This window comes from Lynx canadensis, chromosome X, assembly GCF_007474595.2.
Source record: "Lynx canadensis isolate LIC74 chromosome X, mLynCan4.pri.v2, whole genome shotgun sequence".
Classification (NCBI taxonomy): domain Eukaryota; kingdom Metazoa; phylum Chordata; class Mammalia; order Carnivora; family Felidae; genus Lynx; species Lynx canadensis.
In genome coordinates this window covers 2,173,425-2,190,398 of record NC_044321.2, presented here as the reverse complement: position 1 = coordinate 2,190,398, position 16,974 = coordinate 2,173,425, and positions in this window count along the sequence as shown.

Below are 16,974 nucleotides of genomic sequence, written 5' to 3'. Positions count from 1 at the left end.
AGGTCCCTAATATTTTCCTTTCTTCCATGATGATTGTTTAAGACAGTTTTTATATGTAACACTGGGTGTTACCAGTGGGTGTTACCCAGATGAAACACTGGGTTCTAGTGGTGAAACCAAGCCCACATTGTACGTTAACTAAGTTGAATTTAAATAATAAAAAAAGGGAGAAAGGTCTTAATTTTTTCAGGTAGTCTCAATCCACAACATGGGGCTCGAACTCACAACCCCGAGGCATACACACGTGCTCCACCGACCAGGCCAGCCAGGCGCCCCTGAAAGTACTTCATTTTAATGTAATTAAATGTGTCCGTGTTTCCCTTCACGATGTGTACAGTTCAAGAATGTTTTCACGGAAAAAAAATTAGGAATACTCACCCTTTTGGATAGGAAATGCTTCGTTTCAATTTAATTATCAGTCAAAACCGGGAGTAACGTAAGACATCTTAAAATGCAGGGTTGATTTAATGAGTTGTGGAATGTTCGTACCAAAGGATACAAAAGGAAAATAGTGTTGAGGCACCTGGCTGGCTCAGTAGATACACCAGGTGACTCTTGACCTCACGGTGTTGATTTCGAGTCCCAAGTTGGGCATAGAGATTTTTAAAAAAATTTTTTTAACATTTGTTTGTTTATGTATTTATTTATTTATTTTCAAGAGGAAGAGGGAGAGAGAGACGGCACGCAAGCAGGGAAGGGGCAGAGAGAGGAGGGAGACACAGAATCCGAAGCAGGCTCCAGGCTCCGAGCTGTCAGCACAGAGCCCGACGTGGGGCTTGAACCCATGAACCATGAGATCATGGCTTGAGCCAAAGTTGAATCCTCAACCAACTGAGCCACTCAGGCGCCCCCCCCCCCACCTTTTTTTTAAACATTTATTTATTTATTTTTGAGAGAGAGATTATTTTTTAAAGATACTGTAACTATTTACCAGCACAGAAATGTATGGAAGTAAAAGCATATACAAGTTGGATGACATACTTATGATCTATTAATTCATATAGGTTATTCACATAAAAACATGTGAAAAAATAGTTGACTTTTTATTTTGTTATGCTTTTATAATGAACATATATCAGTTCCGTAATAAACAATATAATAAAGGTGAAATCAGAGAAAATAAACACATTACAGAAATCCAAAGTATTTCCCAGCCTGTGTGTGAGAAAACTACATCGACTCACTTTAATGGACCCTAAACTTAGTTACAACTTGACACTTAAAACCTGCTACGTGAACTTACCTAATCAACTTGGAGATCATAAAGTTTACAGGGGGAATAACTGAATGCCAGACGGAACTAAGACTCACCTTCGCTGCCCAGGGGGATGCGGAGAGCGAAAAAGGAAAACATCTAGGAGAGCTATCTTGAGAGTACAAAGCAAACCACAGGGCACATATTTTGTTAGAAGCGTTGCAGAAAAAAAATATAAAAAGGAAGAAAATACCTGGTATAAAATGGTATGGTATAAAATACCATATGCTATATTTTCAGAAAAACGACTGTAAAAATTTAATGACGGTGAACAATTAATCCAAGTTTTATAAAGTCCATAAGAAGTTTCGTGCTTTACTATTTGAAATTTAAAATATTAGTTAAGAAACATCCCACGTTTATATGAATATATGTGGATTCCAGAAAACTGGGTAAATAATTTGTAGCGAGGATAAATCAAGTAGGGGAACGGTATAAAATACTGAAGCGAACAATGATGATTTTTGTTTGTTTACTTACTAAATCTGACCATCTCCCTGGAAACAGAGTATTTAAATTTTACAAACATATAATGTCAATATATTGTCTCCATAAATATGTGATTTTATTTTACTTTATTTTTTTAATTTTTAAACGTTTATTCATTTCTCAGAGACAGAGACACAGAACATGAGTGGGGGAGGGGCAGAGAGAGAGAGACAGAGAGAGAGAGACAGAATCTGAAGCAGGCTCCAGGCTCTGAGCTGTCAGCACAGATCCTGATTCGGGGCTCGAACTCATGGACCTCAAGATCATGACCTGAGCCAATGTCGGATGCTTAACCAACTGAGCCACCCAGGTGCCCCTATAAATATGTGATTTAAAAAAATTAAGTAAACTCTATATGCAGTGTGGGGCTTGAACTCCTACCCCCAAGGCCAAGACTCACACGCTTCATCGACCTGGACAGCTCAGTGCCCCAAAATACGTGATTTAAAAATCAATGTGCATAAGAAAATAATGTTGGGAGTCCTGTAAAACAAAAGACAAGACTTTTTACCCGTCTGCCCAAATTCTCCATATCTGTGGAAGTTGTTGCTGTAATGCCTTCCTATATTTGAAGGAAAGAAGAAACCTGCATCGATTAGTAATTTGGTGAACATGTCGAGGGACAGCCTCTTGTTAGTTAGAAGTTCATAAAGATTAATAGGTTTCTCATTACAAACTAACCAGAGGCAACCAATATAGGAGCAAGTTTCGAATAGTAGTAAAACGATGTAGCAATTTTTGGAAAGGGATGTCAGTGAAAAACTGTAATGGAAATGACAAGTACTGTCAATTGGGAAGGCATTTTCATAAATAAAGAATATGGAGAAATGGGGCACCTGGGTGGCTCAGTTGGTTGAGCGTCCGACTTCAGCTCAGGTCATGATCTTGTGGTCTGTGAATTCAAGCCCCATGTCGGGCTCTTTGCTGACAGGTCAGACAGAGCCTGGAGCCTGTTTCGGATTCTGTGTCTCCCTCTCTCTCTGCCCCTCCCCTGCTCATGCTCTGTCTCTCTCTGTCTCAAAAATAAATAAAACATTAAAAAAAAATTTTTAAATGAATAAACGTTAAAAAATTACAAAAAAAGAATATGGAGAATTTACACCATTGGGTGAGTCTACAAAAATAGACACACAGATTGGTGGGAGATAATGGTGCACTGAGGAAAAATGCAGACACGTATTTTCACTCATTGAATGACATACGGCACCACAGAGAGGAAGAAAGAGAGAATCTCTGGATATGGAAACAGAAGAAACAAGAATACTTTGTTACAAACAAAAGCCAATTTTGATTACATTGTAGCCCCCAGTGTGAAAGGTTACACACTGATTTTATTCTGACACAGCCTGATTTTATTCTGACAATTTTCCATTAATAATGATGGGAGGGAGACAGAGGCTGGCCATCCAGCCGAAATCTTCCTGGAGCCTCCTCACTCCCCCTCAGCCTACAGTGTTTATATATATTTTACGTGTTTTACCACTTTTCCTTTCTTTGTTAATAAAACAATGAACCTGATTTACCTTCATGTATGGTGACTGTGTTAAATATGGGTTACAGTTCTTGATGTGTTTTCAAAACTTTTTTCTACTTTGGTCACTCTTAGGGTACAAAACAGGACAAATTTGTTAATCTAATTTGAGGAAAGAGCATTTGAGGAATGTATTCATCTAATTTGGGGAAAGAATATATTTCATTGAGAGTAATGTTATGTAAAAAGAAGCCAACTGTCCAATTGATGTTCAAACTTAATTATTACATTTTTTTTTTAATTTTTTTTCAACGTTTATTTATTTTTGGGACAGAGAGAGACAGAGCATGAACGGGGGAGGGGCAGAGAGAGAGGGAGACACAGAATCGGAAACAGGCTCCAGGCTCTGAGCCATCAGCCCAGAGCCCGACGCGGGGCTCGACCTCACGGACCGCGAGATCGTGACCTGGCTGAAGTCGGACGCTTAACCGACTGCGCCACCCAGGCGCCCCTACATTTTTATTCTTTAAGAAAAAGTATTCTGTTTGACCAAGTAATGCGAAAAAGGGCAGAATTCCTAGATAAGCAAGTTTATATACATACAAAAAAAAAAGTGAGAAATAGATAGTTTGCCATTTTATTTGCCATAATGATGGTAATTCATAAACAACGATATATTGTAAGAGAATTGTTGAGCTATAAGTAGATGTACCAGTAGTAGTAATTATAAGTAGATGTCAATTGTCTGTGTTCATTTATTAGGTAAATATTTTAAATTAAAAATTAATTTTTAATACATTAAATTTCAAAAATATGGGTTAAAATGCAGGATAGAGTCAGTTTTTAGAGTATTACAATTCTGGAAACATCATTGAAGAAATTATACCAAACTCCCATATAAAGATCTAAAGATGTAAAAACATACAGGAATAATTAAGAACGGTCTTACACACTTACGATTGAAATTCAGGAATATTACAGATGGAGGGAGTAATAAAGGCAATTTCTAAACATTGAAAAAAGATTTCCAAGCTTATTTATTTATTTTGAGAGAGACAGACACAGCGCGAATGGGGTAGGGGCAGAAAGAGAGAGGGAGAGAGAATTTCAAACAGGCTCCATACGGGCAGCCCAGAGCCCAACGTGGAGCTCGAACTCACAAACCGTGAGATCAAGACTTGAGCTGAAATCAAAAGTCAGATGCGTAAAGGACTGAGCCACCCAAGCATCCCTACAGGCAATTTCTAATGGGACTGTACTCGAATTGTAAAAAATGCTCTTTTCTAGATTCAAGAAGGTGAAAATCAAAAATTCACATCAGGAATGAAAAAAAAAGGTCTACTTTCTGTATTCATTCAGAATGTATAAAAGGAAAAGAAAAACCAAGCCGAATACAAGTGGGACACACAGAAAAGTCTGAATAAAATACAAAGTATCCTGCTTCATTCCTGTATAAAACAAAGAAACAAACAAACAAAAACACGTCTAAAATATAAGGACCCAAGAGGTTTATATAAAAGTGTTAAAGAGGCAATGAATGACCAATCAAAGCCAAACTAGCATAACTATATGAATACCAGTTAAATAACTTTAAGATAAAAGGGGTTAGGGTTACTGCTACCATACTGATGTAAAATGACATTTTATGTGGCATCTAAATTTGCATGCAACAAGTAACATAGCTACAAAATATGAGGGCAAAAAAAATCTGCATGAAAACACAGACAATCACCCTAGTCAGACTCTCCTTTCTTACCAGGCCAGTTTGAAAAATAGAAAGAGAGAGAGAAAAAAAAAAGCTTGATTAACAAGCTTTATCTAATCGATAAATATAAAACCATAAGTACAATCCTCTGCAAGCAGAGAATTTTTAAAACTGGCTACAAATTAGGTTGCAAAGCAAGCAAGTTTCAATAAACACCGAGGACGAGTATTGTACAAACCATATATTCTAAGAAAAAACTGTATTGATTAGAAACAAATATAAATTTGAATGAATGAATGAAATATTAACCACATAAACACCTGCCTGGAATTTCAAAACACACTGGTAAAATAAAAAAAAAAATCACATAAAGACATTAAAATGGAAATGTAAAAATCTATAGAAATGAACAATAATAATTACAGCATTGAAACTTATTTCATGTACTTTGAGAAGAAATCGTGTGTCCTTCGGGAAATAACAAATCAGGCCGAAAATCAGTTACCTTATGCACAATTTAAGAAGTTGGGAATGAGAAGAGAAAGATATCCAGATAAAGAAAAGTTAAGTAACAAACATAAGGGCCTAACGTAATAAAACTCACATAACTTTTGGACTAATATTTAAACTGAGAATTTCCAGAGGCTCTGAGATATTATGTTCTAAACACACAAGAGAATTATCAAATATATATATATTATAATCTCCATATATTATCTCTATATAGTGTATAACATTTAATATGTAATATGTAATCTACCATATATGATAGATAAAAAGATTCAGGACCCCATGCAAACAGGGTTAAACGTCAACAAATGTATCACACAGATTGTGTATACGGGAGGTAAATAGTCATTTACTGTGACAATATTTGACTACAATGTACAAAATTCTTAGAATGCTAGATAACGCCTTCAGAAAAAGAGAATGCTTGGCCATACTGGCCTGACGTTTGCTACAAAAGGCAAGCTCCCCATGGGTATAATCAACCGTGAGATTTTTCTAGGGTGTCCCTCACAAGTAACTGAATCGTCACTACCCATAATAAAGGCGAAAACTTTCCTGGACGTCACTGCTCCTCGCCTGAAAAGGAGGCTTTATCCCAAGAGACTCTTAAATTCGGAGAACAAACTGAGGGTCGATGGGGGTTGGGGGAGAGGGGAAAGTGGGTGATGGGCATTGAGGGGGGCACCTGTTGGGGTGAGCCCTGGGTGTTGTATGGAAGCCCAGTTGACGATAAGTTATATTCATAAAAAATAATAAAAAAAATAAAAAAGTATAAAAAAATAAAACTAAAAGAAACTCACCATAAACAAAAGATGAGGGTTTCTCTTATGGGCACCTTCAAATATTTTAAACAAGCATGCTTCGCCTTTTTTTTTTTTTTTTTTTTTTTTTTTTTCTTTAAAACACCTGTGATTTGTAACTGTGTTTGGCGTGAATCCGGGTTTCTGGAACCCCGCTCCTAAAGCCCTTGGAATTTCCTGTGCCGAGAGCCATAAAGGTGTCTTTTGTTAAGTTAATGAGGTGACTGTGGGCAGGGGGCTGGTCGCCACGGCAACCAAGCCTCTGCTCCCAGGGTTGCAATTTTTCCGCCCCACCCCCTGCCCTCCGCGGAGGGGGAGGGCCCGGAGGTTGACTCCGTGGGCCTCCATCCGGCCTGTTGGGAAACTTCCAGAGACATCCCCAGGGAGGGGGTTCCGAGAGCCTCCTGGCCTGTGGACGCACGCAGGTGTGGGGAGACAGGTGCTCCCGGAGAGGCCACGGGACTTCTGCCCCCTTCCCCACACCTGGCCCTGTGCATGACTCCTCAGTCCTGTCCTGTCACCATCAACCGTGGCCCGGTGAGTACCATGCTCTCTGAGTTCTGCGCCCGCCCCAGCACCTTCAGGCACCCGGGGTGGGGGTCCCGGGGGCTCCACTCCGCACCCAGGGGTGGCAGACACGGCTGCCAGCCGGGATTTGGGATTGGCATCCGAAAGGGGGTGAGTCTTGCAGGGCTGAGCCCCGAAATGTGGGACCAGGCGCGAGCTCTGTGTAGACGTGTCAGAATTGAGTTGAATCCGTGGTGGGGGGGGGGGGGGTGCGAAGAGGCCCCTCCCCACCCTGCAACTGCTGACCTGAATCTCGTACTCTCTCCTCGAGGTGTTGGACTGTTTCCCTACCCCTTCCACGTTCTTTTCCCCCAGAGCCCCCCAGCTTTGTTGGTTTCTCCCAAGTTCACGTCAGAGAGGGTGGTGGGGAATTGGATTTTAAAATAAAATTTGTTCTTAATGATCAGCAAAAGGCGGCCGTCAGAATTCCACTGAGAAACTGCGCGGATTAGCAGACGGTTCCAGGTGACCAGAGTATCAGTTTGTTCGTTGTTGCTCGTGGCAAAATTACATCTCATTCTGTGCAGCAGTTTCAAAGTTAATAAAGGGACCCACGTGCCCCCAGATTGAAATGGAAAAGGAATAAATGGTGATACATTAGGACTGGCTTGGAGCTCAGATTCAATCTCGGAGCACTTAAACAATTTACTTGAGATTCGATAACTCATTACGGAAAAGAAAATGTTCGAATGCGCTAAGATGTGGAATGAGAAAAAAAAAGTCAAATTCCTGCATTTCACTCTTGCACAGTCTTAATGAGAAACCGTGATGGGCTTTGTATTTATAAATAGAATATGTATGTTAACCTATTTAACGTCTTACCGTTATTATGTTGATACGTATATATAGCATAACATGATGCATATAAACATATTGCTATAGGTTCATGTATTGATACGTTGATTAATGGGTTTATGCTTGAGCCCACGTGGAATGGAATTTTGGACCCTACCTTATTCTCTGTATTGTAGAAGCGATTGCAAATAAATTATAAGTAAATTCAGCAAGGGAAACAATCTGTGCATAGATGATGCACAGTTCAGTATTCATATTTGGAAACGTTTGTCACCTGCATGTGTAAATCTAAGACAGGAGTACTTAGGGAAGAAACGTAAAAAAAAAAGAAAGATGGTCCAGTTTTGGACTTTTACCAGAAATTCATGAAAATCTCACTTTCAGGACTGACCGTTATGTTGACTTGGTGTGTTTTTATTATGGATAGCTGTGTTCCATACTCTCTTTAATGACTTACGTTGCATGTACCTTGCTCTGTTCGTAACGTTTATCCAAGCACCTAGACTCAGGCAAGACACTGTGATGATGGAGTCACAGCTTCCGGGAGATCTCTGAGATTTTTATCTTTCTTAACAATTTTGCCCTCTGGTTGCATTTCTTCAAGACCCTTGAGAGGAGGAATTCAGCTCCAGTTAGCATTCTGGAGCTGAGCCATCCCTGGGTCACGGACTGGGTTCAGTTTTCAACCTTATAGCTCAGGATGCCAAAATCTCTAAACTGATGAACGTCCCTTGGCATTTTGGGCAAATGCCCATGGCAGCACTTTTCATCCTCCCCCATATTTAAATCTCAGAGAGCCATAATGACTATTAAAACAGGAATCTGGGCACAAAAGAACTACAAAATTGAGGCTAGGCCATCAGGGTATGAATAACAGATGTTAGGAGACATCTATTAACTTTTTAGGTAAGAAATATTATATAGCAGTTGACAGTATAGAAACAGTCTATAGCTCTAGAAAAATGAGACGTAGAGACAGAGCACTACATAATTTTGAGAGGTTGGACCAACACGTCAGTATAAACAGAAATAATGAAATTACAAACACTGACTTGGGCAATTTTTAAAAAATATTTTTTATAGTTTATTTGGAGACACAGAGAGTGAGCATGAGTGGCACAGAGGCAGAGAGAGAGGGAGAGACCGAGAACCCCAAGCAGGCTCCACACTGTCAAGGCAGATCCCGACGCGGGGCTTGAACTCATGAACCATGAGATCATGACCTGACCCAAAGTTGGTCCATTAACCAACTGAGCCACCCAGGAGCCCCGTAAAATCCAGTTTTATTTTTGTAGTGAGGTATAACTGACACCCACAATTATGTTAGTTTCAGGTGTACATCATTGTTATTTTTTTATTAAAAATTTTTTTAATGTTTATTTTTGACAGAGAGAGAGAGAGAGAGAGACAGAGCATGAGCAGGGGAGGGGCAGAGAGAGAGGGAGACACAGAATCAGAAGCAGGCTCCAGGCTCCGAGCTGTCAGCACAGAGCCCGACGCGGGGCTCGAACTCAGGAACTGTGAGATCATGACCTGAGCCGAAGTCAGACGCTCAACCGACTGAGCCACCCAGGCGCCCATAGCTTGAGCAATTTTAATGAAATTATTTAGAGTTCTCTAAAATTGATGGATCATCTATGCACAAAATGGGGGGGGGGGGTTGTAATGACCTCTTCAGTATGCGTGACTCTCTTCCTCTGCGGTGATGGCTCAGTTTCATGAGATCTCTAAGCAGGATTCTCTGTATTTTTCTCTTAAGTCACCTCTGTAAAAACTCTTCATGGCTTAAAAAAAATTTTTTTTAATGTTTATTTTTGAGAGAGAGAGAGAGCGCGAGTGAGCACGAGCAGGGGAGGGGCAGAGAGAGAGGGAGACACAGAATCCGAAGCAGGCTCCAGGCTCGGAGCTCACAAACCGTGAGATCATGACCTGAGCCAATGTTGGATGCTTAACCGGCTGAGCTACCCAGGCACCACTCTTCATGGCTTTGAAAGAAAGGGTCTGTGTGGGGCTACGATGGTATATACATGCCATCATACATCTGCCCAAACCCCAAAAGTGCACAACACCAAGAGTGAGCCCTAATGTCTAGTATGGACGCTGGGTGACGACAGAGTGTGGATGCTGTCCTAACGTCCCTCTCTGCTGGGACTGTTCATCATGGAGGAGGCTGTGTGTGAGTGCAAGCAGAGGGGCGTGGGGAGGGGGGGGAGGGGGGACATCCCTTTACCTTCCCCTCAATTTTGCCATGAACCTAAAACTGCTCTGAATAATCAAGTCTGTTGTTGGAGAGGCAAGTGGATTTTGATCCTTGCACAGAGCAGCCATTTCTGTGTCACTTGAAGTATATACTCAAGTCTAGACCGATACGAGTAGGTTGGGGCTTAGTTACTATTCCAGGAGGCACTGACTCCCCAGTCAGCGTGCCTTCACACCAAGACCTATATATAAATATAAACCCTTCTGTGTCTACCAAGAAGTCTTCTCAAAATAGCTACTTCTCAACTCTCAAGACCCCCGCTTGGCACGTGGCTCCCCAGCAGAGACTCTCGCTTTCCTCAGGGTACTGTTTCTGATGCCCCGTTCCTTCTCCTCGTCTCAGGTCCTCATCAAATGCAGCATCTTCCAAGTTTCTCCAGGTTTCTTGCAGAAGGATGCAGGTTTTTGTGCAAACGTATTTCTTTCGTCCTAGTGATGACGTTTGATTAAGGCAACCTTGTCTGTATCACAGAAGGCTCCCCTACTCCCTTTGTCTCTGTCTCACACAAGTGGATGTTTCCTCCTCTGACATTAGCATAGCCGAGAGGATTCGAGTATGAAGCCAGTGCTCCCCATGTTGGATGATTCTGTCTTCTCTCCTAGACATAGTAGAAGCAGACAGCAGAAGGTAACCTTTCCCCAACACGGACCCTTTTCCTCTTTGCACGTGATTAAATGTGTGTGTAATGTAGCTATAATGATGCCTGCAAGATTTCTATTCTGTTGATGGAGTTAAACAGCAGACAAATTTGTTCCTAATGGCGTGTTGACTTGGAACCTTGGATGGGCAGTTGACTTTGTGGTTGGGGAGAAGGTTATAAGGATCGCTTACAAATTCAGAATGCCATGAGCCATTCCAAAAAGGGAAAATGGTCCTCATAATGATAATGACCTCCACTTTTATGATATCTTGCATCCAGAAGGATCATAAAGGGCCTAACAACACTACTACAAATGAATATGAGGGTCATTTCACATACAACTAAAATGTGTCCGCGGTTTCACAGACCACAGCAAGATTAGTCAACAATTTAGACGGGGAACTGGAGGAAAACCGTTCAAGGCACAAGTGGCTAGGATGTGCATGAGGTCATTTTACAAGCTGGAGCTGGTCCACAGATTTAAGAGTGAGATTCCCCCCCCTCCAAGTATTTAGGAAACGGAGATGGGGAAAAAATGTCATCCTCCAGCAATGAGACCTGAAAATCACAAAAGAACATGAAAATATGAAGTCACATTACACGTAGTGGATGATCTCATTTCAATCTGTAACTAGATTCAATGTATTAACCTTGGTTAATACATTCGTATTCTGTGCCCATCAGAAGGAAAACCTGGGCGTCTGAGTGGCTCTGTTGTGTAAGTGTCTGATGCTTCATTTCGGCTCAGGTCACGATCTCAGGGTTCCTGAGATTGAGCCCTGGGTCAGGCTCTGCACTGACAGTGTGGAGCCTGCATGGGAGTCTCTCTCTCTCTCTGCCCTCTCTCCCCTGCTCACGTGCTCTGTCTCTCTCCCTCAAAATAAATAAGTAAAACTTAAAAAATCAACATTTACCAAACCCTTTATTCTGCAGGAGACCCCTTGAGATGATCGGAATCAGGCCTAATAAGAGAATTTTGTTTACCTGAACCACTCTGTGTTTATGGGGAAAAAAAGTCAAATTACCATATTGCTAGCCACTTAAGTCTGCCTGCTGATGGAGAATGTACTACTTTTCTTTTTTTTTTTTTTAATTTTTTTTTCAACGTTTATTTATTTTTGGGACAGAGAGAGACAGAGCATGAACGGGCGAGGGGCAGAGAGAGAGGGAGACACAGAATCGGAAACAGGCTCCAGGCTCTGAGCCATCAGCCCAGAGCCCGACGTGGGGCTCGAACTCACGGACCGCGAGATCGTGACCTGGCTGAAGTCAGACGCTTAACCGACTGCGCCACCCAGGCGCCCCTACTACTTTTCTTTTAATAGTCTACTGTCAGTGAGAGGCATACGTTATAAGTTAATGTTTTTGGAATTCTCACATTGTGTATCAGTGTTGATCATTGGTCATTTTGAATTTTCTTCTTCTGTCGTGATGGCTCTACTCTGTATTTACAAACTCAGGTTTTTGAATCCTTGTGATTAAGGACCAGCTCCTGTAATAAAATAAAATTAATTCTTGGGAAATGTCCAGCATGTACTCCTGTGACCTATCACTTGATTGTACATATATATATATACACACATATATATGTATATTAAATATATATTAGATAAAATAATGGACAGATATGATAGATTAATGGCTATGATAAATGCATGGATGGTATAATGGACAGATGGATAGATAGATAAATAGATAATTTAACTGTTGGAATGTCTTTGGTTCAGTATATGGAATAAATAAGGGAAAATGTGTGATAGATGTGATAGATGATAGATAAAGGGATTGCTGAATGGATGGATAGATAGGATAGATAGACAGATGAATGGATGGATGGATGGATGGATGGTTGGATGGATGGGTGGATGGGTGGATGGATGGATGGATAAATAGATAATTTACCAGTTAGGATTTCTTTGGTTTGGTATATGGAATAAACAAGGGAAAATATATGTTGAAGCATTTATGTATTTTTTCATGCAGCCAAAAGTCTTCTATTGTATGTCTAAGAAGAATCATTCAAATACAGCAAAATTAAGAGTGAAGTTTTCCAAAAAAAAAGGTGAACTTTTCCTGCCCAAACAAAAGTTGCAATTTCGTGGATTCTGTGGTTAAACCATGTGTGGGTTACAAGATTCTCGGCATTCTTTTTTTTTTTTTCTGAGACGCAGTGAGAGCATGTGGCGGGGAGGGGCAGAGAGAGAGGGGGCGAGAGAGAATTCCAAGCAGACTCCTTGCTCACTGCAGAGCCTGATTCGGGGCTTGATCTTACGTCTCTGGAGATCCCATGACCCTGGGATCATGACCTGAGCCAAAATCAAGAGTCAAGAACGCTCAGCCCAGTGAGCCAGCCAGACTCCCATCTCTGCACTTTCTGATGTAAGTTTTACATTTAACTTTATTCCAATATACAGACTCAGAAAGTGTATAATTTTAAAGTAGACACAACAAGTAATTCAATTCATGTTGCTGGGTACCTCATGAAGATATACCTATGTCTCTATCTGTATCTATCTATATATCGATAGCTATAGCTATCTATATCTCTATCTATCTATCTATCTATCTATCTATCTATCTATCTATCTCTGTATATATGGCAAGGCCAAGGATGTAATAGGGACCATTACTGCACATGATGTGAGGTACTTATGTGTAATATCTGTTTTAATCGTTCCAACCTTTCCAGCTAGCGGACAGATTCTCAAATCTGCAGAAGAGAGGTGGATGGACTTCAGAATCTCTCAAAGCTGATCAATGATCGCTTTTTCCTATTTCCATCCCCAAACCGTAGACATTTCCTCCTAAGTATATCAAGTGGTTCCTTTATTGCTTGTGTAGAAGACTTTGTTTCTCTGTTACGATGGTTTGGTTCATGGAGAAGGAACTTTTTCATTAGTAATTAATTCTCTTGTGGAAAACAAATGGACCATGTATGGGTCGGTCCATATCTGAGCTTTCTGTGCAATGTGTTATCCCCCTAAAAAGGAATAAACATGAATCATCTTTAAAAAAAAATTAGGGGCGCTTGGGTGGCTCAGTCTGTTAAGCATGTGACTCTTGATTTCAGCTCAGGGCATGATCTCACGGTTTGTGAGTTTGAGCCCCACATCAGGCTCTATGCTGACAGTGTGGATTCTGCTTGGGATTCTCTGTCTCCCTCTCTCCCTGCCCCTACCCTGCTCTCTCATAAATAAATAAACTTGGAATTTTATTAAAAAAAAAACAAACAACAAAATTAGGGGAGCCGGCTGGCTCACTTGGAAGAAGGTATACCCATTACTTAATAAACATAAATATGCAATATATAAGTATATAAAATAAATATAACCTAATATATAAATATAACAAATATACTCTACCATATGATATATACATTTGCATTAAATATTATATAACAAATATCGTCTAGCCATATATAATACATATATAACATAATATGATGTAATAGAATATAAACTCTCTTTTTTAAAATGTTTATATTATTTATTTTGAGAGAGAGAGAGAGAGAGAGAGAGAGAGAGACAGATCCCGAGAGAGAGAGAGAGAGAGAGAGAGAGAGAGAGAGACAGACAGATCCCAAGCAGGCTCCGTGCTGCCAGCACAGAGCCCGGCACAGGGGCTCAAACTCAGGAACCGTGAGATCATGACCTGGGCTGAAAGTTGAGCATCGGATGCTTAACAGACTGAGCCACCAGGCGCCCCAAACTGTCGCCTTTTATACTATGCCCCTGGCCCACCGGTTCTACTGACGTACCACCAGATGTATCTGTCAGGGTCCAGTCAGGGTGACCCGGAAGTCACCGTGTGCTTCCGTAGGGGCTCGATACAGCAGGTGGATAGACAGGTGCTCCAGACTAGGAAGCAGCACCTGGGCCCCTGAGCTGCCGGGGGTAACCTCCGGGAGGCTGTGCTCAGCAGGGCTTGGCTAATCTGTGACGGTGGCTCGGGCAGAATCGCAGGGAACACCTTTGCTGCCCCGGCCGGCGCCCCGGAGCGTGTGTGATGGAGTGCTCCAGGAAGCTGCCGGAACCGTCCACTGTTGTGTGGCAGCAAGGACCCCTTTGCTGCCCCCTTCGCAGGACCCCTTTGCTCTCCTCCTAACTCTCAGGTTCCCCCTAGTGCCTTCTTACTGGCCAGTAGTCTAGTAACAGACCAGGAAAGACGCTGAATGTCAGGCCCGGGCTAGTACCCCAGCTGAGTCCGAGGTTGGCCGAGGATCATCAGGTAGACCTGTCGGCCGTCCTCGTTCCGTGTCAACTCGTTAGCCACGTCCTCCAGGGAGATTGCACCTGAGAAGTCAAGAAACCCTTCAAAAAGGCTGTGTCCCAGGTTGTGACTCCCTGCAGCAGACGGTTTGGTTGGAGACAACGTGGAGGAAAAATACAGGAAGCCTGCTGGGCATCGTGCGTGAATGGTTTCTTCAACTGTCATCTCACAACTCGTGGTGCTACAGGGATACTGCTCGTCGAGGACAGTGGTGGTTTTCCTGAGAAAACACGCAGAGCAGATCTAACAAGCTGTGCCCCCAAACCTTCTCTCGTTGCCCCTGTAGGGAGCCCTGGCCTCCCCCTGTCTCCCCACCGCAGATACTCGCATGAACACTTGCCCCAGACATCCTCTAGGCTTTGCATCATTTCAGATAATTTCAGTTGGTGGGGATCTGGAAAACCATGACCGTTTCTTTACCATGCTTTGCATTTTCCCCCCATTAATGTCTTGCTTCTCACTGCAGGAAAACAAGAGAAATTAGCAAATGTATAAGATGAGACTTTGGGGGCAATGTGATAGGGAAGTGGCTTTATTATTTTGGAGGGCTGTGAACAGAAATCCTGGAGGTCCTGGGGAATTTCTCTAATCCTGATGTTAAAGGTGGGGAAACAGTATAAAGAGACTTTGCAAGATGGGGATAAATGTATTCCTTTTGTGGAAGAAACGGACAGTGGATTTGGCAGTCCCTTCTGCTACACCGTTTTGCAGTCGATTTGTGTTAATACTACGCTGGCCCAACACCTTTCCAGACTGAGCCTCGGTGGTGATGAGTTACAGTGTGAAGGATGCATGTCCCCACCCAGCCACGTCCCCATCTACCCACACGGATCTTGGAGAGATGCTTTCCATAGTCCAATGTTGAACGCAGGGAACATTCGGTTTGTTTTCATCAGAAATGTGGCTTTGCTCCAAAGTTACATTTTATAAGGAGGTGTTTCTTTTCCGGAATTTAGTGGGAAAACTGAGTGTGGTCTGTCTTCGTCACGATAAAACATCTCAGAAGTACCTGTTAAAAATTTTAACTTCAGGTTGAGATTTTTCTGAATTGAGGGTCAATATTTCCATAAAATGTAGGGCCATGTTTTATGAAACTTTGCTAAAAGGAGAAGTAAACACTCATTCAAAGCATGAAAAAGCCACTTGGTGAAAAGATGCCCTCCCTCCCCTAAATTGGGCGTAAAAATATTGTATGACGTGGAGATCATGTTCCCTTTCATTGCAGAGTAAATTTTAGTAGCCTAGAAATAACAGTGGGTAATATGGCGGTCATCAAAACCTTATGTGTCTACAGGGACCAAAAAATAAAGGATTTCTTCTTTGTCTTTCTGACGAAGAGAGTGCATTAGAAACCTCCAGAAGGTGGGCTCCATTGGGTGAATGCACTTCTGTGGATGAGTAACGATTGGCCAGATTCTTCTTATAACTAAGGTGTATCCCAAATGGGGTGTGTTAGGTGAATCTCACTGCTGTGCATGCTAATATGAGCGCTTACGGAAATCATTCTCCTGGGGAGATGCCTTGAATCATCTTGGACTCATAACACATGTTGACCAAGGTCCCTGATTTCAAGATTGTTGACCTCCTGCTGTGTTCAGACCTGGGCAAACTGAGAGCTCCTGATTCCTGCGAAAGTCAGCAAATAACCAAGGAAGGGAGGAATTAAGTCTCCTTCGGGGACTGGAGGTGGGGCAGAACAAAACTCAGGAAACATCATTCCAATTGGTTTTGGATTTAGAAGGCAGACGTGGTTTCGGATCAGACTACAGATGCTCTGTGCAGCCACATGCGTGTCTTATGTTGGACAAGCGTAGAAAAACGATGTTCGATACTTGAATAAACCGACCCTCGGTGGTTTCTTAACAGTGGGGATATAAGGCTTACGATGCAATCCTTTCTGGCATCTACACTTCTCTCTTGTCTTGCCATTTTTGCGGCCATCAGTAGGAGGAATTAGGAGTCATGCTAATACGATCCAGGCGATGCCGTTGATTTAACGTTCTATGGTTTCAAAATATCTCGTGCATGTTTGTTCAGTTTTTACTCCATCCCTGTCTGCCACATTTCGTTTCTGTTCTTTCATTCATTCATTCATTCATTCATTTGATATCCAAACTTGTTGCTGAGCTGTGACTGCGTTATCTCATTGTCTGTCTGAACCTTAAATTCAGGAAGTCATGACACATCCCATGATCATGAACGCATTCATCTAA